Genomic DNA, 21,103 nt, shown 5'->3' with positions numbered 1-21,103 from the left:
AAAACTAGACAGATTACAAATTGACCAGGCTTCTTTTATATCCTACGGGGTAAGGTCAGACATCTAATTCTATGTATCTCAGATTCACAAAAATAATATTACCTATAGGTGCACTTTTTTTTTAATTTGGTACCGTCATCGCTATTGATGCGATAGAAAATTTAATATCCATTATCAATTATATCCAACTTATTTATTTCGTTAAACTTCAATAAAAGCATCCACACGGCTTCGCTGTCAATCCGTCGTTTGAACTAATTCCGACATTTTGACATTTCCGCATTTCGACACCCTTGGTGCATCGGAGCTCTTTTCCGGTGTAGTTCACAAGTCGTTTTTAAATTGGGATTATTTTTGTGTTAACTGTATTGTTATTGTTTAAATTAGTATTTCTTTAAATATTTTAATTAAAATTATCAATTTTTATTAATAGATACTTTGTTCAAATTTTCTTATTACAAGAATCCTTAGGGTAGCGATACCCAAACTGTTTAAAATATGTACTTATCAAATTGAATACGATTGCTAAACTTTAACAAAAAAAAAAATAGCGTAAGTTTGTTTTATTAATAAGAGTAAATAATAGCCATGTCGGTTTATAATATATTGCGTGCGTTATACTGGCTTAAAATATTCACAAAATATCTACAAATGAAAGAAAACATTGCTTACCCGTGCTTCACAGTACTCTTACAAACTTTATCAAGTTTACCTAACATAATGAAGACGTCTGTGAGATCTATTAGTGTTTACCTGCTGCGCCTGCACCGCAGGAAGTTGCGTCACTGACCGGACGAATATAAACTTTGGTGAGAGGTGTCGTCTGCGGTCTGTCCTGAACACCTTTTCAGCTGGATTAGTGTATTGCATTTTCTTTACAAGGTCTCAATAGAAAGGTTTGTGTGAATGCTTATAATGATTACCACAGATTACAGAAAACTTATCTATACTTACTTATATCATAAAGCTGAAGAGTTTGTTTGTTTGAACGCGCTAATCTCGGGAACTACTGGTCCGATTTGAAATATTCTTTCTGTGTTAGATAGCCCATTCATCGAGGAAGGCTATAAGCTATATATCATCTCGCTAAGACTAACTGGAGCGGAGCACTGCGGATAAAACCACGGAGCACAGCTAATAAAATAATAATAAAGCTTTTATAATCTGAGACGACTACCACAGTGTAGATACAACATTTTATAGTAGAATATAAACCGTATTCATTTTCATTGTTGTTGTTTCCGGTCAAAACCGATTTAGTCTTCTGGGAAATAATTACAATAATAACAAATCATGACGTCACAAAATGACAATTGATTTGACATTGACAGCGAATGTTCAGACAAGCAGACGCTTTCAGATCATTGAAAAGTTCAGATAAAAGAACCATTATTTTTTCATCACAATTCTAAATTTGGAACTATTTAAAACAGACAATTTTTTACGGGAGAACAGAATACTTAGGTACGTATAAAGTGGGATTACACCCTACGCAATTGTTTCGTATACGTATGTGTGACGTTAGATGGTGATCGTCATCTAACACGTCTGGTTTTTATCCCTCTTGACTTTTTATACTTTTGAGTGCAACACAAACTTGTTAGTAATGTAGTTGTAATGTTATGTAGTAATGTTATGTAGAGTGGTGCTTCAGTAGTTTTATCTTAAGAAATATATTTTGTTATACTTCGTAAATCGTATTTGATAGTGAGAAATATGCATGTTCTTATTGTGAAGACTTTTTATAGGTTACAACCTCGTTACAACGAACCCACAAAAAAGTTTATTTGAAATAAATAGTCTTCTGTCGAAGCACAAAGTGCTGATTGATACACTTCCCGAGGGGTAAATTCTCTTAGGATATAGGAATTTCCGTTCGGTCTCCGGGGAAAATATTGTGTTTTTGTTGTTTATAATATATGTTAGGTATGTATCTGCTTTGTGCTTCAAAAAATAAAAGAAAATGCGCATTAATGTACTAATTGTTTAAACAATAATTTACATAGTTTTCTTTTGTTTTTCATGAACGTCAGAAAAGTGAAAAACATCGATCATAAGTAATGACATCATTGAGTACACATTATTACTTTCCTTGAATTAAAGAGTAACAAATAATTCGTCGATTGTTTGTTTTGTTTGTACAAATGTTTTGTGAACAGCCAAACCACTTGAATCGACACTTCGACTTTAATACTTTGGTCACGTTTTGCAGTTTGAACTCATTACATACGCAGGTACTTGTTATTTTAATTTCTGTATTTTAACCGACTTCAAAAAAGGAGGTGGTTTTCAATTCGGCCGGTATTTTTTGCTCTGATATGTAGAGTCCACTTTCACATTGAAGTGAAATAGGAACTGTGTATGTATGGAACCAGTTATACTGATAAATTTTTACGAAAAAGTACCTAAGCAAGCTTCAATTATGAACTATCAACTAAAAAGTCAAAACAACTCTTTGGCAAAGTGCAGCTCGCATAGTGCAGGACGAATAAGAGGTTTTATATTCAAGGATTTATTATTATAATATTAAAGTGTTATATATATAGTATTATGTAAAGGCATAGGCAACAAAATAATAAGACACGTCACCGGTAATTAAATAACTTATTTATATCTTAGGGTTTAAAGGAATACTTTTAGTGCTTCTCGTAATAACGTGATGTGAGATAGACTTATTCTCCATGACTGATTTTATTTATAGATATTTCATAAGCACCAATCTATGATGTAATAAGGCTTGATCAATAAAAAATGGCCTTAATTAAAAGGAACACTAAAACGAAACGTTCGTATTATCGACGTTTAGCGAAAAGTTTTATGCCGGCACTCTGCTTGACTGTAAGGTACTTATATTTCCATACTGAACCCTATTGCAAGTTAGTTTCCATTCGACAAAAACTTTTAACGTAAACCTAAGCTTATAAATCAGACCTTCAAACATCTGCTAGATACGAAAATCAAGCCCAATACGAGAAGTGCGGGAAAATTGCACCATGTGTACACCGTGTTCTCATTTCACTGCCTAATTTCTGAGAACCCCTTTTTTTCGTCTGCTTATTTACGCTCCTTTGAACTGAAAAGCGTATTAGATGTAAAGACCACACAAGTAAGGCAAACATTCCCTTTACGCTCTTTAAGTGGGCAAAGCGTTTTGTTTACAAATAAATGCGTAATTAGGGAAATTGTGCTTATAAGTAAACTTCGGCTAATTCTAAGATTTTTATGTGGTTTACTTTTGTATATAACTTTTAAAACAGTAGTACGAAAACAATATCAAAATAACAATGTTAAAACAGTCTAAATAACATTCCTCAAATTCCAAAGTAAAGATTGTAAGATTAAATTGAGCCGCTACGAAGTGTAAAGTGTAATTTTAGACGTGTAAATATAATATAGCCATCAATCAGCCAGTGAAATGCATTGAGAGATCAAAGCGGGGATTTATTCGTTGGATGCATTCTGTGAAAGGCCCGATTTTAAGATGTGTTAACGAACACGTATGATTCTTGCATTGTATTTCGTAACCAAATGCAGAGGAAATCCAAATTAAGTATATTACATTTTTGTAAGTAGTTCTAGAGTATTTTTTTTATTTTCTGAAGATCCTGATTTGGCGTTAAAAATTATTGTTTTGTTTTTCTTCATATTATTTACCAAACAAATTATTGTCAAATTAAGAATAATATTTACGAGAAATTCCATCAACATATGTATTAAGTATTAACCTTAAACAATTGTGAATTTTCATTGCCCTTAACTTAAACGCGTCTAAAAACAAAGAGGTTATGTTTATAAACACAAGCCGAACAGTTACACAATGGACAGTAGGAAGTTTTCGAACGAAGATTCCCGGAACTCGCGCCCGTTTTACGCGCGTCTAGACTGGGTTGCCAGTTACGACTTACGAGTCAATGGGCGCTCGAATTACTTCTTTTTTCAAATCACTGCTCTTGAAGTTAGGATTCATTGCTTATTGCATGCATCATAACATTTTTTGAATACCTTAATTTTTATTATGGTAAGGCATTGTAAATTATTAAATTAATTTTAATTACTTAGTACTTAATCAAGAAAAATATTTACATATATTTTTTTCACTTTTTTTTCATGTATTCTTAATTCAAATTAATGCATATTACATTTTAGTCATAAGAATGTAGCTGTAAAAGAATGCGTTCAACGTGCATTGTTAGTTACAAATACTAACAACAGTACATTTAACCCTTTGTGGCTGGAACTAAATTATTGGGATATTTTGGCCCACAGCCATTTCCTAACCCATTGAAATCGATCGCGTCTGCAGCTAGTGAAGGCGCTTTAGGCCGTCTAGACTGCAAGCTGCGCCCATGTTTGGACCAATAAAAAGTGCAGTATTGCGGTAAACAGTAATGATATTTTAATTTTTTATCATCAAGCTTTTACGATTACCTATTATTCATGATTTGTTTAGGATTGAGAAATGTAACGAATTCTATTGCTAATAATCAGTAACTCATTTGATAGATATTTTTAATAAATTCATTTTCTGTTAAGATGAGATTTCTTGGTTTAAATTATTTTCATTATCTTCTGTTTGTTTTTATAATAAATGAATAACACAAATAATATTTACACAAATCATTCTAAAAATAGTTGATGCGTTGATAAAGATGTCGTATAATTACTTAAATTACATTGGTATTTTAGAAACTTTTCCTTACCGATAATTGCGAGGAAAAATTGGCATTATATCCCATAACCGTAACCGCGGGTTAAATAAATTAGACACACATAGAGTATTTTCGTACAATACCCAATTCAATTATAGGTGAAGAAGAACATTGCGTGATGCATCCGGATACCTTAGAGGCTAGAGCTAGTAATTTTGAAGCCAATAGACCTCGACCATCCGCATGCAGCATGGTGAATTATGAAAACCCAAATGTAGCCTGCGTTTTCGCAGTGATATGATGTGATGATGGGATTACTGAAAACTGCATAGTCAAACAGAATATATGGTTAAAGGTAACAAGTCTCAACTCTTTAGCGTTAGCTATTATTGAGTATGCTGTGCCTATACCTCTATGTAACACCAGCTGTGCTCCGCGGTTTTACCCGCAGTGCTTCGCTCCTGTTGGTCTAAGATCATATGTAGCCTATTATATAACCTTCCTGGGTAAATGGGCTATCTAACACCGAAATAATTTTTCAAATCGGAGCAGTAGTTCCCGAGATTAGCGCGTTCAAACAAACAAACAAACTCTTCAGCTTTATAATATTAGTATAGATACAGTATTTTGTCTATGTTTGTATCTTCTATTCTTGTCTTCTCATCCACTAATGACTTTATTAATACAGTTGTGTCGTGTTATGGAATCGAACATTATTATTGTATCATGTTTCCGTTTCCAAGTTCTAATTAGTGATAGGAAAAGAAAACATACATGTGCACGTCCGTTACTATAAAAATTAATATTGTATCTATATACAAACCCATATAATGGATTGAGACAAGATCTAAATTATTACAATCTGTTTTAGAAGTAACCTAAAAACTTATGGAAATAAGTTTTTCCATCAATAATTTCGTTCAAAAATGAAAATCTCTACAAATCTTTGTAAACATGATATTCGTAGCAAAAAGAGAGGCATTAACTAATACATCTTGATTATTAGACAGTAAGTATCATTAATCATATTATATGTTAATACTAAGTTGCCTAAAAAACCGTTATCATGTAAAATTAAAACATCCCATGCGTGCAGCCTGCAGGGCACTCGTTAATTTCTTATCCTAAGTAACCCGAGCACTAGCTACAAGAGTCGTGGGAACATTGGCCCTTGACAGATACACTGATTTATTTTCCTTTCATATATTACATGTATTAACTATACAATGTTTCTTGAAGTCTTAAACATAAGTTTTTTTGACTCATTCCAATAAGAGCCAATAAGTATTGAAATTAATTAAATGGTTTTGTAACAAATAGGGTATTTGCAAACCTTACATTGAATATAATGCTAGGTGCAGGAGAATTCATAGCAAGTTGCATTGTTCGTTTATAGTTTTTACATTTTAATTCAAAAAGCAATAATGGCGCAAAACATTGTCCAGCTTGAAAAGAATTTAAACGCTTCTCGCAAAACTACAAAAGGGATAAAGAGTTGTATAATGAGAGAAACTGCAAAGAAACGGTAAGTATCATCCAATTTGTAATTCTTAAAGGAAAATTTAAGAAAGTCAGCATTTCTGCAAGATATGGATTAGTAAGGTGATAATTTTTTATTAGGTTATGGCAGAATGCAGAATAAAAACGTAGAAGCTTGACGGATCACGATTCAACACCTATATATTTAATGTATTCTCCTATCTATCAGCAAAAATCGGGATACATTTGGCATAACTTATAATCACATGTCCACACATCCTGAATGCAAGGGAAGCAATAGGCAGAAGCTAGTTGAAGTAATGTGGTTGTAATAAATGCTTGAATATGGGTGTGGTGTTTTGTTCTATACAAATAAACATATTATGTATACATAATTACATACTTTACGCGTTTCGTTAAAGACGAATTCATGTCTTCATCCCCTAAAGATATGATAAGGTGTAATAATTTTTCGCAATGTGGCAGTTATTAAAATAAATGATTATAGCTCATTCCAATAAATATGTAATAAGCGGCAATCTATTTCCATTAAGGCACTTTCACACCATCTAAAATTTTGAGTATTATCGATTGCCCCGGCTTTACTCGGGCTTACTACGGGGGACTTGCGCGGAGAGAGTCCTGCATCTCGCTCTGGTGTGGAGAAAGTAATGCGCATGTGAAAGAGATGGGTGGAGGATTGATTCATGTTGCGGATGCTGTGACGAGTTTATGCCGTAAATATTTACTTATTTTATGTTGTAGTGAGTACGATTTTTGTGATATAAATTGGATGATTGCAGACGCTTAAATATATTTACATTGTATTACCGAAAAACCTACAATTTTATTACTTACTCATGCTACGTATGCAACTGCCTTAGACTGTGTTTAGAGATTTATAAAATGTATTTATTTTTATAAACATAGGGTAACAACAAAATTTTTATGCAGGAATTGTCTTTTTTTTCTGACTAAAGAATAAGATAAATGAAAGCAATATTTTAAATGATGACAAAGCACTTATGGCTGAGTAGTACGAGTTAGGCATAAAGTTATTAGGTATGTAATCCGTTTATCTTTCGCCCCATCTCCTATGACTAAATATAAAAAATATCAGTATTCTGTTAATTGCCATTACTTACAAATCTCCAAAATTCCGATCAAACTGCACTCCAACCGCCAAAACTCGCGAAATTAATAATATTGATTCTGACCTTAGTTTCCCTCTCGCATAACACTTTCCACGCTTACCCTACGCCGCGGCCGGCTAGACAGTGTGTACGCGCGCTTTGCCGCGGCCGGTGTTGCCTGCGCAAAAAATTATAAAAAATATATCGTCTGTGATACATGTGGCTTATTGTTTATGATTATCGTAAATAAGGTATGTTCTGTGAGAATATTATTTATTGAAATAATATTTGGGATGTTTCGTTGCCTTGTCAATTTATATTATAAGGGTAGGAATATTATTTTTTTTATTTTTTAAAAATTATATAATAAAACAGTGTAATGTAAAAATATTTTTCAAAGATATCAATTATATTGGACAACATTGTCATAAAAATCGATTTTTAATAATTAGCGTAATAAAATTACGTGTTATTAACACTACAAAATTAAAGACAACAAAACGAATTTATAATTTGAATAGGTAGTAATTATTTAAAAATTGTGTCAATTATAACGAATGTGAATTTAATTTGACAATCGAATGACGAATTACCATTTTCAAATATTAAAAAAATAATAATTAATAACCCGTCAATAATAACTAATGTTAGTTTTAAAGTCCAGTAATTAAACTACACGATAATGTATGTTTTCACATTAATTCTAATTAAGTAACAATTTATGTCCTAGCTATTTCTTGTTTAGTCAAGCGTAAAATCAAACACAAGAAAATGCTAATTATGTAGAAATTACAGACGCAAAGCGATGTCTTCAGTAAGTATATAATTAATAATTTTATTTATTCGTATTTATTAAAACCAAATTATACGTACCCATACCATAAACCTAATTAAATTTAACTATTATCAACAGCTGATTAAATAAATAAATAATAAATAAATTCTTTATTCAGGAGTAACAAGGGCCCATTACATTACAAACACAATACACAAAAATTACATACAAAAAATGAGGTTTATTTCGTATCCTATCCAGGCGTATAAAATACTAGCGGTCCCCCCCGGCTTCGCCCGTGGTACATATTTCGCAATAAAAGGTAGCCTATGTTCTTTCTCAGGGTCTAAAGATTATCTGTGCCAAATTTCATCAAAATCGGTCCAGTAGTTTATGAGCCTATTCATAACAATCAAACAAACAAAGTTTTCCTCTTTATAATATTAGTGTAGATAGGCTATGTAACAAAATGAAAATAGTTTCATTACGTCGTTAACAAGTATCGAAATAGACTAAGTTTTAGTGCGGTGGTATATTTAGTTAATTAGTTACTGCAGGAGACAGGGTGCAATCGAGATGTGAACGTTATTTTAAATACCTACACGTCACATAGAGTAGGTACTACCTATTATACAGGGTGTACCAAAAAGTAGTGATGAACGGAAGCTGAGAGGTAGAGGACCTAGAGGGCTATCCGAATCACCCCCATGTATGTTATGCGATTTTTCGTATTTTCGGAGTTATTACGTTTTTTTCAATTTTTCACCTATCGCCGAGTACGATGATATTTTCACTCATGCTGACGTCAATGATTGCGGAAGATGCTTGATTTTTTTTTTGTGTGCTAAGCTGAAAGATAGGCCAATTTAATATGGTAACATTTACTATCGTTAGATCTTTGAATGGAATAAAAAAAAGAATTAAATGGCAAGAAAGATAAAATTACCCAGTATGTTCACCACTTCAAGGGCCCGTAAAAAAATAAAATCACATAAAAAAAGTATTCCGTTTGACTTTTAAAAACTTGCTCTATCTATCAGATAGCTACCCTAAAAATTTCATTTAATTATTGAGAAGGCTTCAATCGAAAAATTTAAATCTAAATGTGGTAAGTGAAAAAATTGAATTAACATGATGATCATTAAAACCAATAAATAGGTGTTTAATTACCAGAAATTTTTAAAATAACCCCGCTGTTGCTCAATGCAAGTGCGACATCACCGTAAAAAGTTGTCTTTTAAATGTCTGAATACCCTTTTATCATTTTTAATGGTTTCTTCTGCTACTATGAATTTCCGGGTTATTTCGTCCAAATTGTGGCAGTCTCTCGTCTTTGTAGTATCCCCACGGAAAAAAATCAATAGGGTTTAGGTCGAGGGACCGTGGAGGCCAGGCTTTAAGGCAGGCGTCACCGGCGCATGCGCAGGCTGCAACGACCAATCCATCTTTCAGGGTATCTTTGCCCTTTAGCCTGGCCTGCACGGTCCCCGGACATAAACCCTATTGATTTTTTTCCGTGGGGATACTACAAAGACGAGAGACTGCCACAATTTGGACGAAATAACCCGGAAATTCATAGTAGCAGAAGAAACCATTAAAAATGATAAAAGGGTATTCAGACATTTAAAAGACAACTTTTTACGGTGATGTCGCACTTGCATTGAGCAACAGCGGGGTTATTTTAAAAATTTCTGGTAATTAAACACCTATTTATTGGTTTTAATGATCATCATGTTGATTCAATTTTTGCACTTACCACATTTAGATTTAAATTTTTCGATTGAAGCCTTCTCAATAATTAAATGAAATTTTCAGGGTAGCTATCTGATAGATAGAGCAAGTTTTTAAAAGTCAAACGGAAAACTTTTTTTATGTGATTTTATTTTTTTACGGGCCCTTGAAGTGGTGAACATACTGGGTAATTTTATCTTTCTTGCCATTTAATTCTTTTTTTTATTCCATTCAAAGATCTAACGTTAGTAAATGTTACCATACTGAATTGGCCTATCTTTCAGCTTAGCACACAAAAAAAAATCAACAATCTTCCGCAATCATTGACGTCAGCATGAGTGAAAATATCATCGTACTCGGCGATAGGTGAAAAATTGAAAAAAAACGTCATAACTCCGAAAATACGAAAAATCGCATAACATACATGGGGGTGATTCGGATAGCCCTCTAGGTCCTCTACCTCTCAGCTTCCGTTCATCACTACTTTTTGGTACACCCTGTATATTCTGTGACATAGGTGTAAGGTATGTATAGAGCTTTGCAATGTATGGAGGAAGTCCGGTGTGGTATTTTGATCATTTGATGTGTCTAGGTAGTTCTATTTCTAGAAATATCAGGAAACATCTGACTTCAACTTAAGGTATTTTTATTTTTTCAATGTTCATTTGACAATTTTGACTAAAACATTCTCGTGTGAAAATTATTTTATAATAACAGAAGTGATATATAAATTACAATCTTTAATATTTAAATACGTCAATAATTATGCTGTTAAAAACTTATTTATCAATATTTTTTTCATTTACAAATGCAATACATATTTACATGTTTATAGAAATTGTGGTGTGTTCCTGAAATTGTGGAAGTATGTATCCCCTAATCCTAATAGGTACCTAAATGCCTAAAATATTAATTACCAGCTTTGTTTCATTAACCGTTTAGAATTTAGATATATTATGTTTAAGAAACCGATGACTTTGTAGTTTGTCATCAACAGACTTAAAATATCTTAAGATGATAAGATACAAGAATGGCGAAAAACGAAATTTCATTTATTAAATAAATTTGTAAAATACTAGATAATATTGTAAACAACACTACAAAAGGGACATCCACCATAGAAATTATAGGTATGTACATATAATTAATGTAGCCTAGATCAGAGTTAATATGCCAAAATAATCTTCCTATTTACGAAAGCATAATTTTTAACATTGTTGTTATTGACATTGCTTATACGCAGATGAATGATGTAATATAACCAGTAATAGTTACGCATTGTGTTTGCGAAGATAAGAAATGACGGCCGTAGCCTGCTAACGGAAGAAAACCGATTTTCTCTGCTCTGATAACGTGTTATCAAATGTGCCTTTCTTGATAACGTTCGCGATCTTATTGCGGTGAAATGCGATTTATTTGCAACGTTAGGTGGAGCTGAAATAGTTGTATGTTGTATCCAAATGAATGAAAATTTCTGCAGCTTTGAAATATTCCCAAACCGAAATTCTAAAAGTTGGTCCATTCAGAGTCAGAGAGAGAGAGAGTATCTATGCCAATAGTCCGTTGGGACGGAATTCCGGCTAGACTTGCAAAATATCAGGCATAAACTTTAGCTGTATTTTTTTTTACAGCGCGAAAACGAGCAGTTATTCCCGTCATTCCATCCATTGCTACATTTATTTTTGGGAAAATTTCGAATAAATAATACCTTAACACGTTCGCTGCGGCACAGATATATCTGTACTTTCCATTACTGCGTTACGGGTCGTTTTAAACCTTGTCCTATACCAGACATTGTGGCGGCACGAGGCATATTAAACCCCACCGCCCGTAGGAGACCAAAATCCTTTTTTTGGCGCCAAATAAGACAAAGTGTGCGGCTTTTGTCGTGATTATTATTAACAATGAGTTCATTAACCTAAATCTACCGTCGCCCGTGGTTAGATTAGTTAGTTTAGATTCTATGGGTAAAATAAAATGTGGGGTCTGATGTACCCCATACCGCACTGAACAATAGCAGTTTTTCATATAATTTAGTGATGGGAAAAGAAATATCGATTTTATTTAATTGTATTTATTTATCAAACTTATGGATGTTTTTTATTAAAACAGGCCAAACCAGAATATTGTTTGCAACCAGTGCATTCTGTGAGAATTTCCTTTACTTTTTTTGTCAGCCTCACGACTTGTTAAGAAGATGCGGAGTTTTTCGTAACATCCTACACATCTCCTCTTCTTTGATCCCTTTAAGAGATGATGTGCCTTGTTTGTTGGCTTGTTGACTTGGGCAAGAGTTAAATTTTGATGAGCCATACACCGATTGCCGGGTGTTTTGGATTTGCCGCTAGTTGATTCAATGAACAAACACACTAATAGTAATCATGATTATCAACCTATTTGAAGAAAGTTACTCAACATGTCACATTCACGTTTCTATTAACGATATTTATTATAACAAGTAGTTTGAAAATTAGGTACCTCTATCCACATTCAAGTCCTTCTTTGTAAAAGCTTCAATAAGTTTTTCCACAAATAGTCTCGAATGCGTTGCACAACACTAACCGCGTGAAGCTAGCTTAGGGTGCGGTACGAGGTGCGCGGTGGTACGAGGTGTTCGCAACCTCGTTACGCACTGTGTTAGAATTTTTATTTGTTCAGTGCGGCACGAGGTCTAAGAAACCCGGTATTAAGGTCGGTATACCATTGAACTAGGAATCAATAGCACATCTCAGATATATAGATATCACTTTCCTACACTGAACCAGATGGAAGTTATGCCTCCCGCACGACAGAGAAGTTTAAGTTTTTTCCTACCGCTATAACGACGAGACACGGACAGGGTGTTTCAAGCCCTGTTTCGCAGCGAACGTGTTAATACGTATTATATCTTTCATTTATTTTTCTTCTTATTCTCGACTATTGAAAACATAATGAATATCGATAATAATGGTCGTTTTACGAGTGTCTGGAATAAAGCGTATGTCGTAAATCGCTTGTATAGTCCATTGTGTAGGCTTCAGCTTTCAGACGTGTTCATATTGTCAACAATATTTGGCCTTTATTATTTTAACAACCAAGTGTTTTGACTGGCTGTATTTGAGTTTAGTTGTGTTTATGTTTTGACTAGTAATAGTATAGTAAACATTTCTGTTCACTGTGGTAGGTAAAGGTACGTTTTAAAGATTTCATAAGCTTTTTTATTTAGCTTATCCAAAAATTCCAATACCTACAAAAAATCCAGATGCTCAAAATCTTCTTAAAATGTAAAATATATTATAGACTTTATCATTGTTATATCTACATACATTTCATTCAGATAAACATCGACTGATCTGAGCAATTACCTGTTTCAATGCCCGATATTTTGCGTTAGTTATTACTTTGAACGATAAATATGAAACAAAATAAAACAATTTTATTCAAACAAAATTTTTATTAAACAAAGGCAGAGCAATAGGAAGCAATTAGCAGAGGGAGGCTTAAGAAAACAACGAGGTAAGTACCTACATACTTACGCACAACCCTTAATTTTGACCAACAAAATTAAGGATTAGGTAGACCACAGCTGCAGCGGCGGTAGGAATGTGTCACAACTATTATAATATTAGTGGTCATGTATGTCATGTTGTGATCGTTGCGCACGCGCAGCCGGTCGTACAGCCACATTGTTAGCGGTCAAGCAGTCACGACGGTGCAATGACTGATATTATTGATACAAGTTATCAGATCGGTTTATTCTCCTTTTATCTTAAGGTTTGAAGTAAAGAATGAAATTTATGTCTTTGCATATAGAGATGTAGAAATAATTGAAGTAGACGTATATTTGCTTAGAGCATTAAACCAACTGTATTTGTTACATGTAGTTTATAATTTGGCGATATTATTAGTGTGGTCACAGAAAATGTATTTCCAATAATTTAATAGCACCGCAGAGGGTTGGTTGTCTGCACGAAATTCGTGTGCGGTTTTAACTATTGTTATATCATAGCTGGATTAATAAGAATTCATATGTTAAAAGCTGTAATACGCCTCATCAATTAATAGATGAAAAAACTTGATTCATTATACTTTCATCAATAAAAGACATTAATTTTTAATCTGCATTTCATTATCTGTTCATCTGTTTCCGACTCAAAGCTATAACGACATTTTAATTCCAACATTGATTATTAATTTAATACCATTTATTGATACATGAATGTTCTCACCAGGCTAAGACACGACAAATGTTGCAAAAGCAGGATTAGCATGCCATGAGACAAGGCCAGTGGCCGGCGACGGTGACATTTGCATTCATCACGCCTCTATAGCTGCTCTTACGAAATTTCGTATGTAATTAATTTTTACAGCGTGTAATTAAATAATGGAGTTATAATTCCCCTTGCACGACTGATAACAGCTCGATGAATGAGCACTTGGAAGTTGGACATGCTTCGTCACGAGTTTGGTTCCCTTCATTCGATCCGTTCAGAAAATTGATGTGAAATTGATGGATGAAGGTTTTGGGTTTCGGCATTTAAATTCCCTACTTAAGTAGTTGACTTTTTGTATTTGACTGAATGACTTTATCTATCGATATCCGACAATCCTTCAGAACTCAGTATAAAAACCCTACTTCAATCTCAATATTTAAAGGTGTTTGCTTGATCGCATTCCCCTTGGAAAAATGTAACTCAATTTGTGAGTAAAACTTCAGGGTTTTTAAAGATTCAAGGAGGGACACTAGACTTCGCTGCGTAAACTGTTTCAAGTGTTTACTCAGAAAGGAAAAAGAGTATGACTTAAGAGGTCCAGCTTAGATCTTAATTCAGAATTCTATTATTTATAATTTACACGAGAATCTTTTCATAAAACAAAGACATTGCTGGATGATCCAAATTATAAATCTATGAATCTATGAAGGCAAAATTTTATAGTTCTGAGCCTTTTTTGAAAGCTTTTTCTGGTGCTTGAGTCTAAACTCAAGCAAGAAAAGGCTCTTGTCCGAAAATTAATTGCTGGATAATCCAAATTATAAAACTTTTATCTATGAAGCCAAATTTTATAGTTCTGAGCCATTTCTGAGAGCTTTTTCTGGCGCTTGAGTTCGCTAGAAAAGGCTCTTGTCCGAAAATTCTTCCACCTACCATCAATTAAGCTGTATTTCGCCACTCGCGACAGTCTAACCTTCCCAGTTATGGCCTGGTCACGTTTGAGCAGTCGTTATACATAGCGTGTCTGTTAATAGTTATCGACAGTCCATAAACAATTGTGTAATGCTTGCTACTGATACTGTATTGTCTCTGTTCGTGGTAATTTTGTGTCGGTCAGTTCGAGCTAGGGAGACTTGACAAGGACCACATTAAATGGACTATAGTGTTTTTTTTTGTTTTAATTGAAACATTGTAACTTTCAATTAACTCCGTCATATCAGGCAGAACGTATCTTGAATATTATTTTATTTTGTGTGAACAGTACACGTATTTGTCTCATAATACAGGCTTCGCATATTCCTATAAATCGATAACGATTGCAATTTGAAATAACCCAAATTTTTGTTACATGTTTAATTGTTCATCAATTCAGTAATGCATGATTGCTCCATTTAGCCATGTCACAATAAAGGTCAATTACCATAAAAACGATAACATGCACCATTGAATAACCAGATTTACTATAAAGCGTTGACGAAATTTCCTCAATAGTTGCGTTCAGTGGTCGGAGTAATGGCTGAGACTTTCAGTTCAATTCCGGTGATTGCCACTTTTAATAGTTCATTATCACGCAATGAAGTAAGGAAATAATTGATATACGGGAAGCGTGACGATAAAAAAATACTATCGTTAAATTGGCAATGTTTCAAAATGGATTTATCGCACATTGATCGGTTACAAAGTGTCGGAAATTGAAATGATTGTTGACAATTATCCAATCCAATTTCATAGAATATACTGCCTTTATCTAAGTGTATATTGCACGCCTCATAAGCGAAGCGTTGAGGTGGGTACTACTGTCACTTCGCGCAAAACATCTGATTTTTCAAACTTAAAATGTCTTTATGTATCATACATTGCACTTGTAAGATAATACATACACACACATATTAAGAAAAAACACTATTTTTAACGTTCATGATATTTTTGATGTCATTTTTGTTATTTAAACTAGTTAAAAAACAGTTTAAAAAAGTTCTGTCTTGGACGTCCGTGTGTCTGTATGTGCGGATCCTTTTTCTTGTTAACACGATAGCGACCGAAATACTTTACTAATCGAATCTTTTTTTTTCTCTTACGCTTGAGTATGCTCAGGAATAGAACCCTTTCATTTTTCAGGGTCTGATTCGATGTGGTTTAATTGTTATTAAATAAACAAAAATAATAATTAATAAATATTTATTAAAAAAAAATTATGAGGCGTGCACTTTTGGATTTTCCAAATTATTATTTGTAATCTATACTAATATTAAAAAGCTGAAGAGTTTGTTTGTTTGTTTGAACGCGCTAATCTCATGAACTACTGGTCCGATTTGAAAAATTATTTCGGTGTTAGATAGCCCATTTATCTAGGAAGCTATATATCATCACGCTAAGACCAACAGGAACGGAGCACTGCGGGTAAAACCGCGTTGCACAGCTAGTATTATAATATAGTCGTTCAACATTACTGAAGGAATGCTGAAATTCACTATATTACAGAAACCATAAAGGTACTTTGAATCGAGTCATACGCTCAATTTTGTGGGCATTTTCCTTACTTTCTTGAAAAATAATCAAATTTAGAGATAAAACCTTTAAATCCCACCCTGTGAGCATACAAGTTGTATACGTAGTATATTATTATTAGTCTGTGATACAAGCATAATACCATTACTCGTACTAGCGTAATCGAATTTACCAACCTTAAATAATAATGTACTTTGCGACGATGGTGTAAAACACGAAAATTGTATTAAAAAAAAATATTCAGGCCGAATTAATAACGTCCTCCTTTTTTTGAAGTTGGTTAAAAATTAATCTAGAATGGTTACAAATTTTTCATAACATAAAAAAGGGTAAAATGAGACCAGCTGACCACACCTTACATTAGGGATTAGTACTTTCCAGTTTTCCACTAATTGCGTTTGCTAAATGACCTAAAAGCAATTGTTTTAGAAGCAATGTCTAATGGCATGAAACATTTTACCATTAACCTAATATATTATGCCTTTGCTCTATAAATATAAGTGAAGTCCCATGTCCCCTAGTGGGGTAAGGGGCAGATGCATTATTATACATCTGTTTCACTGATCGATTTTTTTTAGGTACAAGTAGGTGATCAGCATTCTGTGTCCTGCCAGACCGAGACATTTTTTTTCTTCGTCTCCACCAGGAATCGAACCCAGGACCCCTCGGTATTACGCTCACGCGTCAAACACTGTACCAAGGATGCGGTCTCTATAATAAAGAAATAATCTGTGCCGTAATACCACTTAATAGATTTCTAATTAAAGAAATAAGGTTTACGATACTAAATACATAATAATAAAATAAATATGTTGAGGGCAATTAACACATACATTAAAAGTTATAATAACTAGAATAGGCAAATCATTCATACAACAATAATAAATCTATCACAATCATAACTTCCCTAGTTAATAAAGAAAAATAAAATAGACATCTTACAAAAAAATAATTGATTGACTCTAATTACAATAATAATAAACCTATCACGCTTTTAAAACTGGCATTAAATAAATTCTTCAATTCAACAAAAACGAAACTCAATTTTATGTACATATTATATAAACATCACTTAACTATATTTTATAACTGCACCTTGACCATTCCAATAGAAATAAGAAATGATCGAGCGCATAGATCACGATCTATAACGATCGCCTTGACCGTGGCGCCCGGGCCCGCGCCGCGAGAGTGAAACCCACTCAATAATTTGTAAACAACTTACTTCCGATTCGAGCATTTACATAAATGAATCGATTCCGATTTAGTTGTATATTTACTTGAAAGTTTTTGTGAATGAAAGTTTTGTTTGATCTTTCTAATAATTTTAATGGTAAAATGACTTGTAATATTAGGGGTCGTGTTATTCCTAAACTGCGTGGTAAAATCTATACTAATATCACACTAATATTATAACGCTGAAGATCTTCAGCTTAATAAATTATAATATTAGTATATCGAGTTTGTTTGTTTGTTTCTTTGCTAATCTCAGAAACTACTGGTCCGATTTCAAAAATCCTTTCGATGTTAGATAGCCCATTTATCGAGGAAGGCTATAGGCTATAAGCATCACGCTTATAGCCTATAGCCTTCCTCGGCTAGAGCGGAGCACCACGGGTAAAACCGTGGGGCACAGCTATGAGCTAGTACTTAATATGTTTTTGTATATTATATCATAGTTTATCTATGGTCTCTATATACCGGTCAATACTCAATACGCTGCAAAGTATTGAATAATTCAGAGTGCACATGCGATGCTGCGCGGGCGCAATATTTATGATCCATGGAAACGGTCCGGGGTCAGACGCGAGTCGTTATGCTAAATAGGTTTCACTTTCTATCTCGTCTAGATTTATATTTATTTTAATGAGAGCTAATTTTTTATTTGGTAATATCTTGCTCGCTGATTTTGTTTTACGTAACATTTTTTTTGGGTAAAACAAATATTATTTTACTGTATTCTGTTACTTTTATAACAATTAATTACTAACTTTTTTCATTATTACACAGATAATCATATTTCATGGCCAAATTATAAAAAAAAAACAAATACTTGCACCTACAAAATAATTTTGTGTAAATTATAATTTTCGTCGTCAAAAATAATTCACATATCCAATCATAAGGGCTTTTTAATTGAGACATTATGTAATTTTAAATATCAATGTCATACATAAACCTTCATTTATTCAAGTTTTTGTGACAAATTGGATTTTGCCCCGTAAATTACAATGGCATGGCGCATTGAAGGCATTGATTTTACGTACATCGCATTGGGAAGACATTACTTCCAAAATTCTTCAAATAAGTCATAGTAATTTATTACATAATATACGTATACCTTAAATAAAAGTCAGACAGTCAATAATTGTTTTTTATTTTGTTACAGATCGCAGTTCTTTGGAGAATGTTACAAGCAAATATTTGACTGTTGGTAAGTAAAAAATATATGTTTTAAAGAAACATTAAATAATTATCATAGATAAATTATAAATATATGTAGTTATTAGTGACAGACTTAAGATTTTTAAATTTATTATTATGTACAACGTCAATAAATTCATCATAAGTAACTATGCTTGAATTCACATTTAAAATTTTAATTTTCACTCACAGAAAAACACGTTTGCCTTATAATAATCTAAGTATTAGATTTATTGACATCTTTTTACCATAGCAAACCTATTTACTGTGTTTTTATACATATAGAGCATGCTTAATATGCTAAATTGGGCCAAACTCACACCGGGAGTCGCTCAATTATAAAAAAATCTATTAGGATTACTACGCAAATGACTAACAGTGATTGTTATTAATATACTATAGGCTATTTCACGATATTTTATTATATAACGACGTATTTTTTCCTTGAAAAATCTTTATATTAATGACCTTGCAATTCGTTTCATTAACTTATTAGTAACTTGAACTTGATCAATTAATGCATGGAATACATAACTCTATTTTACTTGTTCCTATACGAATAACTTTGTTATTGCAATTTGATATCGATAAGTGGTACATTAACAATTAGTTATGCTAATAAAAGTTATTTACTTATTTATTAGCATAAAATTTTTATTTTTACTGAACTTGATAACGATATGGCCAAGGGAAAAGAGGATTATGATGTAAATTAGATAATTCGTTTACCATTTTGTATAAATTAAATTAATCGATAAAAACTCTGACGAAAACATAGGCGTATTTTCAATCTTCTAGCAAATTTCGAGATAGATTAATAGAGCTATTGCATATCAATAAAAAACGAATAGAATTCAATTAAATTTTGAGATTATTCGTACTAAATACGAACTAAAGAAATAAAAGTAAATTCAAACATACATACAAGCTGCAATGATTACTCTCCAGTCTCCACTTAGCTGCGCTGTAGGTACCTACTTAATATGCATTTAATTGCTATTCAACAAGCTATTAGCATTTTAAACATATAAATAGGTTTTTTTATTCCATTTTCAATACTTTTGTGGTATTGGTGAATATGTTATCAAAACAGTCGAAAATGCAATTTTTCATACTATACTTACTATGGTAATACGTACGAATACAACTTTCGTTGAGTTTATGTAATTTAAATTGTTTAATTAATATTATCCAATAGTGATTGATATTTATCTTCTAGATTTATGGCAATGCCATTTTTAATTTAAAATAAGATAAATCTTAGAAAGTTGCGTAATATTTTAAAAAGGTGTAACAAATTATCACACTAATTATCTATGAAGTGTAAGCTTTGTTTATGTTTAAAATTAAATTGACAATAATTAATCAAAAATGTTATCGCATTGTCCCAAAAATGACTTAAGTATACTCAATTTTCATATAGCAATTTTTTTGTATAAATTTTTCATAGTACATAAGCTTAAATAAAAACTATTACTTAAGTATATAAGTGCTTCATTATTCGCTGTTATTCCATATCCATTGACACATGTGATAGCAACAGGCCGTGAAATAGTATTTATATAACTGACCTACTGCAATCTAGATGCTAGCTCGGATTACACAGCTGAGTTGATTGTCACATTTGCATGAGTTAAATGTATTATAACTTGTCTAGACGAGGTTTGAATATTATTATTTGGGGACTTGATACATCTAACATACTTTTAGGCACGTGGTATATGTCATAGTCATACCAATAGTATCGCTTCAAACGCTAAATGAAGCGAAATGATTGGTTCTTTACACACACATCCCTCGCTACGCATCCTCGCACATCTCTGGTGGAAAAGCACCCTTATGGTTAAGAAATTGTTTTATTGCTCGCAGTATATGTTTATTTCATTGTTTTAGATGATTAACTTAAAACTGATAACTTCTTACTCCTTGACTGATAGAACTGAACTGTGTTAAAGTTTCAGGACTGCATAACAAAGCTTTCTCAAAAACCATCTAATTTTTGTGCCAAATGTCAAGATTTCCTAAGATCTATTACTTCTACTACACACGCAATTTCAAACAAATCAGCAATTCATTGTTTCCCTTAACATTTTGCATCCGTACTTAGTCGTGCGTAAACGTCCGATTTCGTGCCACATGTGTGTAGTCCCACAATGAGTCAGACGTGCCATTTCGGGCACACCGGTCCACTACCGGAGCGTTGTTCGGTTT

The 21,103-nt window shown here is 32.9% G+C and overlaps 1 protein-coding gene across 2 annotated transcripts in view; it reads left to right on the top strand.

Moving 5' to 3' along the window:
- LOC149896983 (uncharacterized) overlaps positions 1-21,103 on the top strand; it is an 87,431-nt gene that overhangs the window by 20,594 nt on the left and 45,734 nt on the right. Inside the window, exons 1-2 of one of the 2 annotated variants that reach the window (XM_090116637.1) lie at positions 7,377-7,512; positions 18,858-18,902. The gene's annotated coding sequence lies outside the window, so the exon portion shown is untranslated. Of the gene's footprint in view, positions 1-7,376; positions 7,513-18,857; positions 18,903-21,103 lie in introns of those variants that run through there. The other variant, XM_090116638.1, reaches the window with a different exon arrangement.

The sequence above is a fragment of the Colias eurytheme genome, chromosome 26, assembly GCF_061535395.1.
Source record: "Colias eurytheme isolate Ceu_HAF_F1 chromosome 26, ilColEury1 Martin Lab GWU primary, whole genome shotgun sequence".
Lineage (NCBI taxonomy): Eukaryota > Metazoa > Arthropoda > Insecta > Lepidoptera > Pieridae > Colias > Colias eurytheme.
The sequence above is the reverse complement of the archived record's forward strand: the minus strand, read 5'-3'. Positions and strand labels throughout refer to the sequence as shown.